At 43.5% G+C, this 16,646-nt stretch overlaps 1 protein-coding gene across 11 annotated transcripts in view; it reads right to left on the reverse strand.

Moving 5' to 3' along the window:
* Window positions 1-16,646, reverse strand: part of LOC308053646 (uncharacterized protein) — a gene marked incomplete at its 5' end in the record, with an annotated part of 168,661 nt that overhangs the window by 30,188 nt on the left and 121,827 nt on the right. The window lies entirely within an intron of this gene.

Consider the following 16,646-nt stretch of genomic DNA (forward strand, 5'->3'; position numbering starts at 1 on the left):
GGTATCCGAGGTGTATTTTTGCACAAATTAATCATACTGTTTCATAGTTTCCGTCACAGTTGGAAAAAAAAAAATTATATATCTCTCTGTCTATATATCTCTCTCTCTCAGAATTGCATATCCCCTCGCAAACGTCACGGGAGTAGCGTCCCCGTGTTGCGGGACTGGCTGGCCAGGAGCACAGGCCTATTGTTCTAAAAAGACGCAGCTTCTGTGAGCCGGGGTAGCGCAGACAGGCTGCCAACAGCCTGCGTGGGCTTCTCCGACGAGGAGGAAAATCCCTTGCACCGAGCCCACCGTTGCTGTGTGCGCCGCATCCACTTTTTAACAACCTCGCCTGAAACGCTTGCTGAAAATACGTGGTGCATACATGCGGCACTTTTTTACAAACATGTCATTACCGTGAATGATTAAGGGCTTCATTGCTTCCTAGTGCAAGTCTCGGATCCGATTGCTGACTGATTGCTGAATTCCACCGTACACCTCACAACGTGATTTTAGCAAGAGGATCAGGGGAAAAAAATGTACTTTATTAAAGGTTTTCCTGCATGCAGAATATTTAGGAAGGGTCAAATTTATTTTTGCAATTGGCAAAAGCAAATTTGTTCCTCAGCTGAACCGTCGTGAGTCGTGTTTCATCCCAGAGTACATTTTCATGGAGAAGTTATAAACCCCTGAAATATGTGTTGTCTATCAGAAACTCTGGGCTGCTCTATCATAGGGGAGACGTGCTGGGGCAACATGAGCAGGTGCAGGGTGCGGGTGGGTTTGTACAGTAAATACGTGTGTATTTGGCAGCGGAGGGGCTGCGGCGGTAGCGAGGCAGACAATGGGAGCTGGAGGCAAGGAAGGAGGTAAAGGGGGGTCTGCCTGCGCCCCCCCAGCCAGGTTGCACAGGGAGTGGGGGAAAGCAGGTCACTCCCCATCAACTGGTTAAGCAAACGCCAAAACAAAGAGTGGTTCTTTATTTTGACGAGCTCTTGGTAGACACACTTTCTTATAAAAAATAATTTCCCTGCCTTTGTTTCTTCTCTTCTCCCTCAAAGACAGTGGGAAGAGCGGTCTTTTGTATTCACGCCTGCTTTCCAGAGGAAGAAAGGTGATTTTTAAGAATCTGACCACCGAGCACGAGTTACTTGTCCTCCCCCCAAAATGGATTTAAAAAAAAAGAAAACAAAACAAAACAAAAAAATCTTTGACAAGACTCAAAGGGTCCCTGAAATAAAGAAGAAAGAAAAACATCCAAAACATTAGACACAGAAACATTATATTTCAATATTATCGTATGAATTAAATGTAATCCTTGAAGCGACTAGTCCCAGGGGTCACATATTAGGCCATTTTTTTCTTTTTTTTTTATTTAATAGAGGTCATCCAGGCTGAAAAGCAGAACCCAAATGAAAAGCATCTTCAATGTGGTTATAACATGAGCTGGACGAGGTCAGGCAGTGTCTTGTATGGCCTCATAAAAAATACATAACCAGACAGCCTAATAGTATTTCTTTGCATTCATTTTTGGATGGGAACTGGCGGGTGGGGGAGGGGGCTGGTGGGGAGAGGGACATATAAAAACCCCACATGTACATTTCCATAAAGTGCAGCTTTTCCTACATTTCAGTTCAGAGAAAAGGAACGTTCCTTTTTCAAGATACTTGGGGTAGCTTGCCTTAAAGGAGCGAGGCTCGCACGGCGCCTGTGGCCCCTCCAAGCGGAGGTGGGGTCAGCGCTGCCCATCTCACCGTGCTTGTTCCGGACAGTCACGCTACAGCCATGCTTAACTGGGAGTGCCACCATGTTGGGCTTGCTTCCGTTAAACATTTCTAATGCACTTTGTTATTTGTCCATACACGAACGCAGCCTGATTAATTTGAATTATTTCTCTTCCAAAAAGAAATACAGACGAACACACACACACCCCCACCCCGTAACACGGTTTCTGCTTTAATTTGCTCTCGCAGGGGAGGGGTTTACCCACCATGCGGGATTTATGCAGGTTGCAAAGATATACTGGGTGGGAGAGAGGGCAAGAGAAAGGCAAGGAATAAAAGGGGGGTGGGAGGTGGCGTAAATAAAAATAAACATGCTAAAAATTCCGGGCGATAAGAGAATCTCTAAATATCGTCTCCCTTCCCCCTCTCCCCAAATGTAGCCTGGAGACGGGTGACCCTGCTGGGGAGCGGAGCTGCAGAGGTGACCCGATGCTAACCAGCCTGTTAGAACTAATAAGGTGTGCTCCTAAGCCAGGGGCTGACACTGGGGCATTGTGGAAATAACTCTCCTTGTTATTGCCCATCCTCAGCTTGAAATTTACTGCTCCTTTGCATTATTAAAGAGACAGCTTGCATGCACTATGGGGGAGAGGCGCTGGGCAGGAGAAATAACTGTGCACGCTTTTTTTAATGTTATGTTTGTGCTCTCTGTAGTCTTTATATTAAGATTCGGAGCATTAAAGCATGCTGGGTTAATAGGTTGTTATTTATTATTTGAACTGTTTTCAAAAATAAAATCTGGTTTAGAAAAATAAAATCATTTCTCCCCCCCCCCCCCCCCCCCTTTCCCCGCCCATGGCAAATGGTCAGAAAACGTGTGAAACATCTTTGAGAAGGTCAGCCTGTGGCCACTGGCAGGCCTTGTGGGACAAAAGCCTTCCCCAAACGTTTTCCAGTAGCACTGCTTCTCATTTACATCAGATGTTGAGCAGAGCTTTAAAAAAGAAAAAAAAAAAAAATCCCAGCATGGTGGATAACAGGGATTACAAGATGGAAACAAAAAAAAGCCCCAGGACCCACTGCAGCGTGGGTCCATCCTCACAAGGGCAGCTTGGAAGGGGGTCAGCGTATGGGGCAGTGTGGCACCGCTGGGTTCTCGGGAGCTTTCCAAGCCGCTGGGAGAAAGGCAAAACTTGGCTATGTGGGTGGAAAAAACCCTCGTGTTTGCCTCTGTCTCTGTTCCCACAAACTCACCTTCCCGTTGCTCCCGCCCCCCCCCCCCCCCGCCCCTTCCCAGTCGAGCTTACTCCCACAGCCAAACCGGGTACCGGTGCGACGCCCCGGCAGCAGCGGTGCTGCCAAGGGCAGTCTGGCGGGGCTGCACATTTCCACATGAGATATCAAATTTTATCGAAAATGAGCCAAGCCGCTCTTCCAGGCAATTCTGCCATCTCTGAATAAGTTTTTATGGACAGGCGTTTTAGATTTGATGGTTGTAGGGGCTGGAGAGTCCGTTTCACACGTGCTGGGGTCGTTGGGCAGAGCCCAGCATCTGCTGCTGCCAGGGGAGTACCTACAACAATTAGGACTCAAGTATTATTAATTTTCTGCAGCAAAGCAGCTGACTGCACGTTGGAGACATCACTCTGAATGGTGATCAATGATAAATAAAATCCTCACGGTAAATACAGAATACAATTTAGTAGTTCATGGCGGGCTGGCAGAGTCAAGGGCTGCTTCGGGCGGGGCTGAGCCAAGAGGGCTGCTTGGTTTCTGGGTAGTTTATTTCAGGGATTCCACAAAACTGGCTACCGGAGGGATTTGAGAGAATTCTTAAGAGAACATGAGAGCCACAGCAATACTTTAGCTGTCCAAGGCAACTGGTTTTTCCTGCATGTTCAGAGACAACCCATTCTTCTAAAAGGTTAATGTGGTCAGCTGCTGGGAAGACCTGGGATGACAGCAGGAATCAATGCATAGTAATGTGATGAAATACATGTAACTGCCATCACACACTGGGAGAGTGTGTGTATATATACATACATACATATATGTATATGTGTATCTCGCATTGGTCTGGCACATTCAGGGACCCAAGGGCAGCTCTGAAAGCAGGTGTCATTTGCGATGAGAACTGGAGCAGCCCAGAACAAAACACCTGGAGGGAGCGAAGAGCCTCTGGATGTGCAGTGGAGATGGGTTGGAGGGTGGGGGTGGGCGCAGCGTCTTCCTCAGCTCACACTCTCGGTGGCTTTCACAGGACGTGCCCCGGAGCAGCCTGTGCGTCCCAGAGCACCTCCACCAGCAGCAGGTCCCTGGGCTGAGGTATTTGCCCGCCAGCCCTGGGATGCTGCTGGCACTGCGGGAGCAGCCTGATGTCTGAATACGTCTATAACTTCTGTTTTAAGCCACTCTACCCTGAGCACAAAACTAGCAAGAGTGAATGTTGGGCGTCAGCACACAAAGTAGGTTTAAATACAAAATGTCATCATATGTTTGGGGTAAAAAATTGCAAACAAAAAGCATTGCTTCAGAGCAAAGGGATAATTCCTATTCCTAAAATAGGAAAATTAAATCCAGATTTTTGATAGCGCCAAATATAAACAAGGAATTAAAATTGATACCTGGACAAAGAGGCAAGCCAGAAGCCTTGCTGACCCCTTTCCAGTTATTATGCTTTTCTGGCATTCTGACTTTGTGAACCATCTAAAGCAGACAAACTAGTCCTCTTGGCATCTGAACTTACAGATACTCCTAACTCCTCTGTGCCCAAGGTATAAAGTTGCTTTTATCAGAACACTGTTATATGGCTGGACTTGCCTACAATGGTTTTGAACATTTTTGCATATACGTATTTTTACTCATAGACCTCATGTAAGTAATAATAACAGCACAAACGTGATGCTTCATCTTTCGGTTGGAATATCCAAACGTTTTGGAGTAAAATCAAAGTGTGGAGAGTCAGAGGGCTGTGTTAAGCAGCTCTTGTGCTCAGCCTTCAGGTGGTAAAGCTTAAGTAACGAGAGTATTAGGACCGTGACAACACTCTACTGGATTTAAAAATACAATTTTCAAAACTGATTGCCAAACTCTGATCTCAATAGCATGCCGATTTTTTTCAGCTCTACCAGCTGATCCCATAAAAAGTATTATTTCTTCTTATAAAACCCAGGCGAAGTTGGGCAGCCAGAGAAGAGCGGTTTGATTTGAGGGTTTCTAAGCCCCCACAGCTCTCACGGCAACACTCAACATCTGCCTGAACTGACATCAAAAACACAATTATAAAAACAAAAGCCAAAATTATTTCTTACATAATCAGATTGAATCAGTTCTGTATCTCCCACACAAAGCACAGCAGTGTTTATTCTGTACCTCTCCTTTAAACTGTTTAAAGGATTCTCTTGCCATTTTGGCTTTTCTGGGTATCACATTTTATTAATCTAAAATTTGCTTCTCCTGCCTTTCTGACATCTACCACACTTCAGACTTGTTGGCTGTGAGGCTCAGTTGTCCACATAGCTTTTGTACTGGACAGATGGAAGGTAGAGAAGGTGCTGGTTGTCACCTGCGACTGAATTCTGCTCAGGTTATGAGCACATTCAGAATAAGCTTGTTCTCATTTCTAAATATATAATTCCACAGAGAATTCCATGGATGCACCCATGTGCAGACCACAACCGAGCAAACGACCATACCAAAACATGAAGTAGCAAGCCCAAAACAGCGTACTCTGTGGTCTTCATCTTCAATGGGCAGCCACCGATGGACGAGCTGGCGGCGTGCGAGAGCTGTGGCGCAGCCAGGGCAGGCTGGGGAGCTCCCAGCCTGACTCGTTCACCTGCAGGTGGTCAATAGCCCAAACAGAAGATGACACCCAGGTTAAGGCAATCTGCTGGGTAAAACAGCCATAGTCCTCCACTCCCCTGGAAGTAAGACCCCTCTAGAGACCAAGAGATGGGGCACCAAGATTAAAGGAACAGAAGTCTGAAGATATGGCAAGGCTGAGAAAGGCAAAGGTTGGAGATGAGCACTTCTCACCTGGAAAACCAAGGCAGGAGGAGACGACAAGAGGAGCATGAAGCAGCTGTTGGGGTTACACAGTCTTCCAGTCTGGCAGGACCAGTTTCCATAGCTCAGAGCCACTACACGTGCCCATCACGGGGAGCTAACACGCCTGTAGCCCCTCTGCACCTCATCAGTCTTTCTGCTGCAGCTCTCTGGTACTGCCCTCCTCCCATTCTCCAAACATCACAGCAACCAACAAACAGCTAAAACTTCTTAAAAAAACCAGAAAATCCTGTAACTAACATATCCATAACAAATATGCAGGTGCATTTTAAGGCATTCTTTTGGGAATCAGAATATTAGATTGTTTTCTACAGAACAGGACTTACCTGCTAAATTTTCTAAGCAGTATCATTCTCAGTTATTAAAAAACAGCTCTCAAAGCTTTTAGCATCCAAAACCTAATACCTAAATATATGAGGCCTCTGCATGAGTTCTATTAAGAAGTTATGAAGGGGTATTGGATTTTTGTTAGTTTTCCATTTTTAGTGTAGAACTAACTGTTACAGAAGACAAACGTCCCCATGGTGGAGATGCTGGGCTTGGTCCAGCCTCTGGGCATGTCACCAGCTGGCTCCTGAGCAGTGGACAGTTGCTTAATACTTCTGTAGAATAACGACAGTAATTCACCTCTCCCGTGACTCATCTGTTGTAGCTATTTAAACTAAAACTCCACAAGATAGGGAGTGAAATTTTAGCTCCTCTCAACCCAGTGAGTTTTGGCACACACTTCAATAAATGGAAATTGTAGGTTAAACAAGTTCAGGTGTCTATGTAGTGAAACACTGATCTTGCCTGTGGTCTCTCAATGCTTTTTAGAGTGCTAATAATAAGAATGTGGTGGCATATCCAAGGCTACACTGCAGCCACAGAAATGTAAGGTCTTCATTTTCAATCATCAGAATACTGCCAAAATCATCTCTGCAGGGAAGTACACACCAGCAGCGGTCCGGTGGTCCACGCCTGATAATTGTGGAAATGCTGTCTCCCCTTCCCTTGCAACCAGAAGTGCTCCAGCACTGCAGAAAATGAAGAGGAGGAAAGCAGAGATCGCTACTGGGATTTCAACCCCACAGGGAATTGAATTAGAAGTGAGAGCTGCAGAGGAGTCCAAATGCAGCTGCTCCACCGGAAAACTATGGCACGGAGCTCTGGAAGATGAAAAGTGGGAAGCCTTGGGGTATCTAAGCATTTGCACAACCTGGTTGAGGAGAATCATCTTGCTTACAAGAGACTCTTACACGAGCAACTGGCAGTTCTGTGTACAGTAGAAAATGTCCTGGAGAAGACCCCAGCCTTCAGCCAAAGGACACACGAGGAAGCCTACAGATCATTAAATGCATAGCCAAAGTGCCGCTGGTTGCAACTGAGAGTGATAAGCAGGAAGACATTTAATTTATCTCCGTGGCGAGACTTGCTCCTTTTTAGGCCTTCTCAGGGAAGATTATTTCCCAGTCTAAAAGACTTTGTTGTTAAGGCAAAATGAATGATACTCAAATTTTTGCCATAAGCATGAAAGTCTGGTTTCTGAACATAAGAAAAAAAAAAAAGAAATCTCAAGCCCTGTAAATGATCAGATGTATGCAGAATAATGACATCAATTTTTTGGTTGCTGTTGCTCAAAAACTTTAGACTCATCTAGTCAATATTGCAATTTAACAACTAAGAGATGGAGTAAGTGTGCTCACCTTTCAAAATCACTTTAAGATCTAAAATATTCTACATCATCTAGATATTGGTGTTATTCTGTTTTCATAAAGGACTTAGGCGTAGTTCTGCACTGTAAATGGTTCAGAGTAATTCTGATTGGATTTCCTTAGCAAGTTGGGGGCTGAATTAATAAAAATGAAGGCATGAACTTAAAACATACACAGTTGCAATTCCCCAGATGACCTTAATTTGGAATAAGGACATCTTTATTTTATTTAGTTTAGTGGTTCTTAAAGTTAGAACCAAGAGACCACTACCCAGTAGTGGAATTTCTTTGAGTCACCTTGCATAACCACACAGAACTGACTCATTCATAAATTTTACTGTTTAATGTAATTCTATAGACTACAGTTAAGGAGCCAGTGGTTTCATTTACAGTATTTTGGAGAAATTAAACTAACCCCAAAAAGCCAATTATTCCAGATGGAGCGATCCATCAGTAGAACTGTAGGAGGTGTAACTTTCCTGTGTAAACAAGTCCTGGACAGCTCAAGTCCTCCTGAAGCTCAATGGCACTTGTGTTCCTAAGTCACTTAAATGCTTTTGAAAACACATGTCCATTTTATTCTTCCAATTTCTGATGCTGTTGAAAGATGCAGACAAATAAAAAATTGCAAAAATATCTGGATGACTACTTTTGTGTCCTGAATGTGCTTTGAACCACCCTACAGCTGGTCCCCTCCTGCTCCTTCTCTGCCTCTGAGCCTTGTGCCGCCACCCAGAAGCACCAGGCAAAGCAGGAGCCAAATCTCCGTAGGAGGTGGCTTTAAAAAAATGGATTAGGAAACAACTTTTGCTCGGTCAAGAGTGTCTTGGGGTGTTACATCCAAACCAAATATAGCCACAATAAAAGTCAACTGAAGAACTTCCAACTGAAATGCCAGTGGGGAGGGTAATGCCAACAGCCACGAACTGCTCCCGTGTTTGTGCTCATGTCAGTCAACAACCAGCAAGAACTGCACTATTCAGCACTTGTCGTACGCAACCATGCAATCCAACCTACTTCTTTCTGTCTACAGCTTGCTCCCCAGCCCCCCTCCGCCTGTCCAGTGACTTGATATATATCATATAGGGAATAAACATAAAACCTCTCAAAGGAGAATCAAGAAGGGCATTTTAAGAACAGATAGTCAATTAAGCATTATCTGCAACTCTTGTGCTTCTATCTTTAAACAAGAAAGCACAGAAAACATTCCCTTTAAACAGCAGCTTACTTGTATAGGTGCTAGTTGACAAGTTTCATGCACTACTAAATAAATGTTCATACAAATTAGATGATTATTCCAGGAATTGTAAATACAGAAGGGTGTTGGCACCACGTCTTTAAAGAAAAATACAAAATATACACAGAGCACATACATTCTACTGCATAGTTTATATTTAAGCTAGAAATCATGGCATATGGCAAAGCGAGTTTTTATACAAAGACATGGAAATGTATACAAAGAAAAATATGCCCAAACCCAATGCAAAGCTAGATATACTAAAAAACTCCAATATGTCTAAAAAAGCTTACTGTACAATTGCATTAAGTAATAATCTCGCAGACCATTTAAAACTCAACTATCCTTCCTAGACATTGTGAGACAATAGCGTAACTTCTGCAACATCCATTTCCATCACAGAGCTCAATCTTAGCAAGCTTCTTTTACCTTTTGAATGGACTAAAATAACAAAAGAAAGTTGACCTTATAAAAAAAGATACCCTGTTTAAAAATGATTGTGTAAATAATTAATAAATACATGTATGCAGTTCTTTAAACTTGATATCAAATAAGATTGTGCCTGCTTTCCATATCTTTGATTTTTTTAAATGCCCAGGGACACAAAGAGCATGCTGGATAAGAATTCCCTATCAATGGCAAATGGTTTATATTCATTAAATTGAAATAGAATTAGCACAGCTCGGCTGCACTTTGAACTCCTGCTTCCATAAAACAGAACTGCAAATAGCTGAAATGGGGTTCCCAGCCATGTGTCCCCTCGACTGCTGACTGCGATGTCTAAATACGGCATTCGTGACCTTGATAGAAGTGGTGATCTTGGAGGAAGAACTAGCTCCAGCTAATTATAACCATAAGTTTAAGAGATGTCTTTCTTTCAGAAGAATTACAAACCTCTGTTCGTTTTCGGCAAAACTAAGGATTTTGCCAGATGAGCTGAACTCATCTGTCACTCGGTCAATCATAAAACCTGTTTGCAATCCTGACTCTGCCACCGCCACCACCACCACTGTCTTTACTCTCTGCAGTGCCCCTGGGAATGGAATTATCCCAAATGTTTACCATTGCTCTACTTTATATCACCAGCTAGAGTTCCTCTTGCAGGAGTCAAAAATAGCTGGACTCTCAGATAAGATTTTGAATTTTAAAATTGTAATTATTTAAATTAAAATTATTCTCTTCACGTTTTTCTACTTCTGCATTTCATTATTAAATTCAGATTTGAAATTCTCTATCTATCTTTGAGATAATCTGAATTGGTTTGTTAGAGACAATATTTACATTTTAAAATATTATATACCTGTTACTTGAGGTTCAAAATACTCCTCCTCTATGCCCAGACCGTCCAAGACAGCTCTCAGGCAAATGTTTTAAGGGGCCAGGGAAGGTGAACATTACAGCTCCAACTTCACTGAATCTGAACAGAAACAATCCTGAGACCGTATCTCAGCTCATTCGTGCACACAGGGACGGGGAGCATGCAGACCTCTGGCAGCTCAGAAAAAAAGTTTTGCAAACACGCACACTAGCACCCATAGGTGTTATTCTGAAAGCAACTAAAGACCAGTTTGCTTTATTGTTTCTCTCCACACATGGTTAAATTATCAGCATATATAAACTGAAATGGTAAAGCAAATAGGAGTTTTATTATCTTTGACAAATATCTTCTCTAATTAATTTGCTGTGGAAAGCACAAAAGATTACCAACAGCCAAACTTTGCTTTATATTTTAAAGAAAGGCTTGCTGTGCCTTCTTCATCAAAAGTAATATTACACAGAAGTTTTTAATCGGCATTTATTTTTTCCATTTTGACAACCTACAGAAAAGAAACAAACTCCTGGGCACACATTATGTTTTTCTAACGGTAATAACATACTGTAAGAATCATTCATGCTGAGACTTGCTAGTTAGCACCTGGTTTTTGTTCTGTTAAACAAACCCTGTGATTCAGCAGAAGGCCATTCCATCAGGCAGAAAGATTAACTAATTAACGGTTTCCTTTGCTAGTGTTACACCCTCCTTTTCTCCTCTAAATTTAGGATAAGCCATTCAGAAAGAAGAGCAAGTTTTTACTGAAGGCACTGAAAGTAAAGGATATATGGTCTTAGCACCAAATAATTCACATCTGGAAATCTGAAGCAAGGGCTTCAGGAACTTTCACCTTATATTTAACCTGCTTATGCAGATCACAGTTCCAAAGTGCGTGTACATGGTATTTCCTAAAGCTACAAAAAAGCAGTGAAAACTGATCATAAGAAAGGATTTAGGAGGAAATCAACCAAAACCACAGAAGAAACATATTAAATGCCCAAAAAGACAACTGGACAATGAAGAAAGGTGACAACTTCAGCTAAAAGGCGTCTCAGTTTATTAGCAATATAAAGTCAGCAATTAAAATAGAAAACCAAGATGACAAAAGGAAACCAGGGCAATAGGTAAAAAAAAAAAAAAAAACAGAAGCTGTGGGCAGCAGAACATGGGTGAGGAAAGCTAAAGATAGCAGGAAAATGGTTACAGTTGGGGATATACAATTTTTAAAGTGTAATAGAAACAGAAATCTTGGCAATCTTGTAAGACCACAATGAGATGAAGATGGTGAAGCGGAAAATATGAAGTAGAAAACATAGAAGTCTTCACAGTTCTTATTTCAAAAGGGGGATTTTGACAAACTTAGCAAAGAAAAGCCATGAAGCACTTAAGAAGTTTGGTAGTGATGAGCTGAAGTGCAATTAAACAAGGATCTAGAGCAGGCATGGCCCCCTAAGCCAGCAGCCCCCCGGCGCTGCTGATGTCCATCCTTAGCAGGTCCCTGGGCTCATCCAGAAATGAGCCCTCACCTCCATTTCTGCCAGCACTCAAAAGCAGATGCCAGTAACAGTACAGTGAGAAGATGTTGGTAATAATGTTCAGGTTGAATTAGGAACATGGGATTCAGTTTATCTAAGCAACTGGGAGGGGTGTGAGCATACTGGTGCCAGTCAGTTGGTTTTGTGCGAAGCAGATGTTCTCAAACATGGGCAGGTGGTTGAGGAGCTGGGGGCTGCGGCAGGTTAAGCCAGGAGCGGTGGCTGGTGGAGAAGTGCAGGTGGGTGGAGAGGGAACCCATCCCACCGTGGAAGGGCACAGATCCAGCATCTGCAGGACTGGGGCTGGACCTGGCGCCAGGCAACAGCGTAACTATCCTGAAGTCAATAATAGTAATTGGGAAAAAAACCATCGCTGGCGTTAAAGGTGACATAGAAATGTGTTCTTTACCTTGGGAAAACAAAGGTCGGGTGGTGAAGCTGAAGTTGGGCAACTCCAATGAGAATCCAAGGACACGTTTCTTACAACAAGGGTGATTTCCCTCTGGGAGGTGTTGGCGAGGGAAGGGTTGATTCTCCGTGTGACAGTTTTAATCCCAAATTCAGTGCCTTTCTTGAGCAGAAGCCTCAGTCAAACTCGAGTTTTGGACTAGAAAAATCAGTAATTGAGAAGAGCTCAATGGATGGAGAGGACAAGAGAACTCAAGACCCCTCTGGCTTTAAATTCTATTGGAGAAAAAAAAGAAGAAAAGAAGAAAGAAAAAGAACAATCCCCAAAAACCCGTCAGAGCTGCCTCAAAGTCGAAAACAACTGTTACACTGAACAGACGTTCTCGTACATGCAGGGTGCTTCTTTCCCCTGCACCTGCTTGGCAATAAAGTACCGCTGGATAAAAACGCAGGTTCTGGAGTGTTTAACTGCTTTCTGAGGGACAAAGTAAGACTTTTAAAATGTTTGTTTTGAAGCACAATTTACGGTGAGGATTTTGGCTGAAAAACGCATCCGTACACTGAAGAGCGGATGGAAGACCCAGCAGGCAAGAAAGCAATAAAAATATCATTTTGATATCCCTAACTCAATAATCAGCTCTCCCGGTGAGGGAGCGGGGTTGGGCAGAGGGAGCACGATGCATGCTTCCCTCGCACAGGCGTGGGTTGCTCGCCAAAGCTCGTTAGAAAAATCAGGCAACGCAACAGGCACAGCTCCCTTGCCGCGGGTGTTTTGTCTTGCTAAGACAACCCGGCTGAGCCCGGGCAGGACCCCTGCCCACGTCCCCTGCAGCATCCCGCAGCCGGAGCCCCCAGCACCAGCCCCACCGCAGCCTGCGCAGTGCCACGGCGGTGGCGTCCGCGGCACCACCGGCTGCCACGGGGGCTCGGGGCGGGACAGGGCCCTTGCACGGTGGGCGCCTGCCACCGGGCAGCTCTTTCATCTACCGCACCTTAAAACACCACGACTGAAAGCGCACAGATCTGAATTAATTTTCATCCTTATCAGCTATGTAAGGGACAGAAAAAAGAGAATAGCTTAGGAGCTTTGTGCTCACAGACATCTTACAGGTTGGGTAAGGACACAGACTATTAATGAATGCTGAAATATTTCTTTTTAAATGAGCAAAAAAAGGTGTGGGGGTGTTAAAAACAGATTTTAGTGTCCCAGTGAAAGCATGACAGCAACAATTTATAATTTTCTGCTGGCCAGTTCCCTCAATATTTCTCCCTCGCTGTGCATCCCTCCTCTCCCTCTCCCCCCACATCCATCCTCCATTTCCCGATAAGTTCTCATCACGCTGGCTCGAGCCTCATGTGAAATGGTGGTGCGCGGAGGGAAGAGAGGAAGAAAGGGAGGAAGAAAGGCGCTATGATTGGGAGGGCAGGGGAAAGAGAAAGATTGAGAGAGACAGAGAGAATGTCAAAGCTCAAGTCTGGCATTTGCCTATTTAAATTCAATCATGCAGCCCTCGCCGAGCTGGAAATGGATGGCCTGCGTTATGAATTTCTGATCAGACGGCTGATAGGTTATGAGCGGGGACATAATCCCATTGAGAAAGCCTTTTTTCCCAAGCAAGGGCAAGCAATAACTGCCCTTCAGAGATGGCTCTTTGCTTTGCCCTTTTTATAATTTTTTCGTTTTCTTTAAAAAAAAAAAAAAAGTCCAAATAAGCATTTTTATGATGATAAATGTGTAATAATGATTCATTCTGCCTGCATCTGAAATGGGATATGACTTTGCAAAGCAGACATGCGCTCAAAATAAACTGCCATATTTTTTCTTTTTTAAACCTAATTAGAATTCTCTCCTCTCAGCTCATTTTGTACCAACAGTAGTGATCTAAAAAGAAAGTGAAAGGAATGAACACATGCATTGAGACCGGTATTTTTAATACCCTGCAGGGTTTTTAATGTTTTATAGTTTGCCTTTTTTAACATGATGTGTTTACATAAAAGGATAAAAAAAATAATTCTTCAAATGGCAAGAACTACTGGCATACAGTAGGAGTAGGGGCAAGCCAGAAATTATTTTAAAAGCTGATGTTTTCTTACTTCTACCCATGTGACATCATTCAGTGTTGCTTTGTGTTATAGTGAATTAATCAAAATAGCTGAGGACACTGGAAGATTTACAGTAGCCAAATTCATCAGCGAGGGAGAGCATGTACAGCAGCGTGCTAGTAGTGTATGCCAGTACTGGGGCCTCAGAGAGCACTCACAACTTTTGTAGTCTTCAGAAGCAGAAAATAAGGAGTTTGCTATTTAAAGTTCAAGATATATGTGCTGAAACACCTATCCCCATCTGCAAGGACTGGAAACGGTCCCAGGGGAGAAGGACATCATCCCAGAACGGCATTAATGGGGAGGACGCCTGGTGTGACTGAGGCTTCTGTAAAGAATCAAAACGGAAAAAATAATGTCTGTAGGCACAGGGGGGAGGAGGGAAGAGCAGAGAAGCACCTTGGTGGTGGTGCTAAGCAGGAACTTGCTCTTGGAGCTGCATCTCTAACGTATTTGAAACAGCAAGGAACGTCAGTGAAATACTTTGCTTATGCAAGTACTTTGGAAAAGAAAGTATCAGAGACCACAGCTGTCCTCTCCAGCAGGTATGAGTCGGGAATGAAAACCTAACAGTGGAGGAACCCAATTAACCAAGGCGCATGTTGTTTAATTACAACAGAAGGCTAGGAAAGATTTTAAACATAAAGCTAAGTCCTTGTCACATCATTTTAGCCCAGTACCAGCTATGAGGTGACTTAGGCTGCCACTAGGCTCTTGCTCAGGAGCAGTGCCCATCCTCGTCCATGAAGAACTCACAGCCACACTATGTTCAAACCCTCCAGGATGTGGGCAGGGGAGACCTTCATGTTCCTCACCAGCAAGCTGTCAGCTCCCTGTCTGTGCCCAGCAAACCACTAGAACCCTCCTAAAACTGGGATCACAGGTGTGCCGGTGAAATGGCTGGCTAGGAAAACAACACCTGGTACCCATGGGGAAAGCTGAGTCACAAGCCGATGGAGACAGGACAGCAGCAATCAGCTTCTGTGTGCAGCTCGTAGCTCATCTTTTCTGCAGCTGCACCTTTTCATTTATAGATGCACATTTCAGTACTGGCAGTATTTTCAAAGATGGTAAAAACATGAGTTACAATTATGCCTCTTTTGATAGAGAGGTTTGCTGTAATTTGGTGACTCCGTGGTGTCTTACACAAGGCTAGGTGATATTCTCACGGCAGCATCCCGCGGGTACAAGGTACGACCTCCACGGAGGGCACCGTGTCCATAGGCAAGTTGTGACTGCAGAAATTATGCGCACAACTTCCCGCTTCTGTTCCTGTTTCATTCATATTTTTCCCTACTAATATACTCTCATATCAACAAATCACCTTAAGTAAACAAAGAGATTTTTTAATTGCCAAGTTGTTCCCAAATGAGAGCTTCAGGGCTGGTGGCAGTCAGGCTGAAGCAGTTTCAGGCAAGTCTGGGGCGGGCTGAGGCACAGGCACCACTGATGGGAAGCCCAACACATGGCAGAAAGAACACGAGACACATCACATGCCACGTCACTGCATTTCCTCCTTGATTTAAGCCGAAAGTGGCTGTTAACATAAAACAAAAGGTGCTGTCTATTGGTTCATACAGTGCCAGGAGTGCCTTGGAAATAGAGATGGAAACTGAAACCTAGGCTGAAAGGTCTTCAAGGCATTTCTGTGAGTTCTTCTAGGTTTGCTGGATTCATTCCCAGATGTGGCTTTTGCTTTGTGCACCCTATATAACACTGCACCTCTCTTGCACCACCCCACTGGCAGCCTGCAAGGGATAGCACAGACTGACACGGGGCAGGCTATGACATCTCCTTTCACAACAGCCTTTTTTTTTTCCTTTCTCTTTTAAATGTATTAAATTTGTGTTAAATTTGCCTGTGTTCAATTGCCAAAGGTATATGCAAGAAGGGAAAACTGGAAAAAAGACATTCTGACAATGACATAACTGCAAACGGTTTATGACATTTCACACGCAAAATGAGGGTCTCAGGAATCCCCTGCAAAAAGGCATTTTTCCTGAGGAATGCAAAAAAGCTGATGAACCAAGTGGTTTCCTACTCTCACATGCTCCAAACAGTTAATTTTGTTCAGTGCCCTCACACTGAAATCGGCAGGAAACCTCACAGCTGATAATTACAAAATAATGTGGCCACAGGGGAGTTTCCTCCCCATTACCATTGGTTAGGGATTGTCTTATGTCCTGGAGCAGTAGAATTTTGATTATTTAATTGAAATTATATATATTAGCATGGGTGTTCTCGTTAGCCATAAAATAAAACATCTAATATTTTCAGTCTTGTTGATCAACATCTTGTGGCAATGAATTCCAAGAGCTAAAAGCATATCATGTGAAAACACCATTATTTAAACCTGCCACCTTTTGGTGTCCCTGCCACAAAAAGGAAGGAGTGGGAACAAATAACTGCCTATTTGCCTTCTTTATTTCTTTGTATGTCACATGCAGAATAAAATCTTTGCTTTAACTGAGGTAGAAAAGTATTGTCAATCATCCAGCATGTCACATCATTTCTTTTGAATTAAAGTTTGTAAAAAACTTTTATCTTCCATTACCAGATCTTACCTAAGTGTTGATAGTTC

This window comes from Falco punctatus, assembly GCF_963210335.1.
Source record: "Falco punctatus genome assembly, chromosome: 14".
Classification (NCBI taxonomy): domain Eukaryota; kingdom Metazoa; phylum Chordata; class Aves; order Falconiformes; family Falconidae; genus Falco; species Falco punctatus.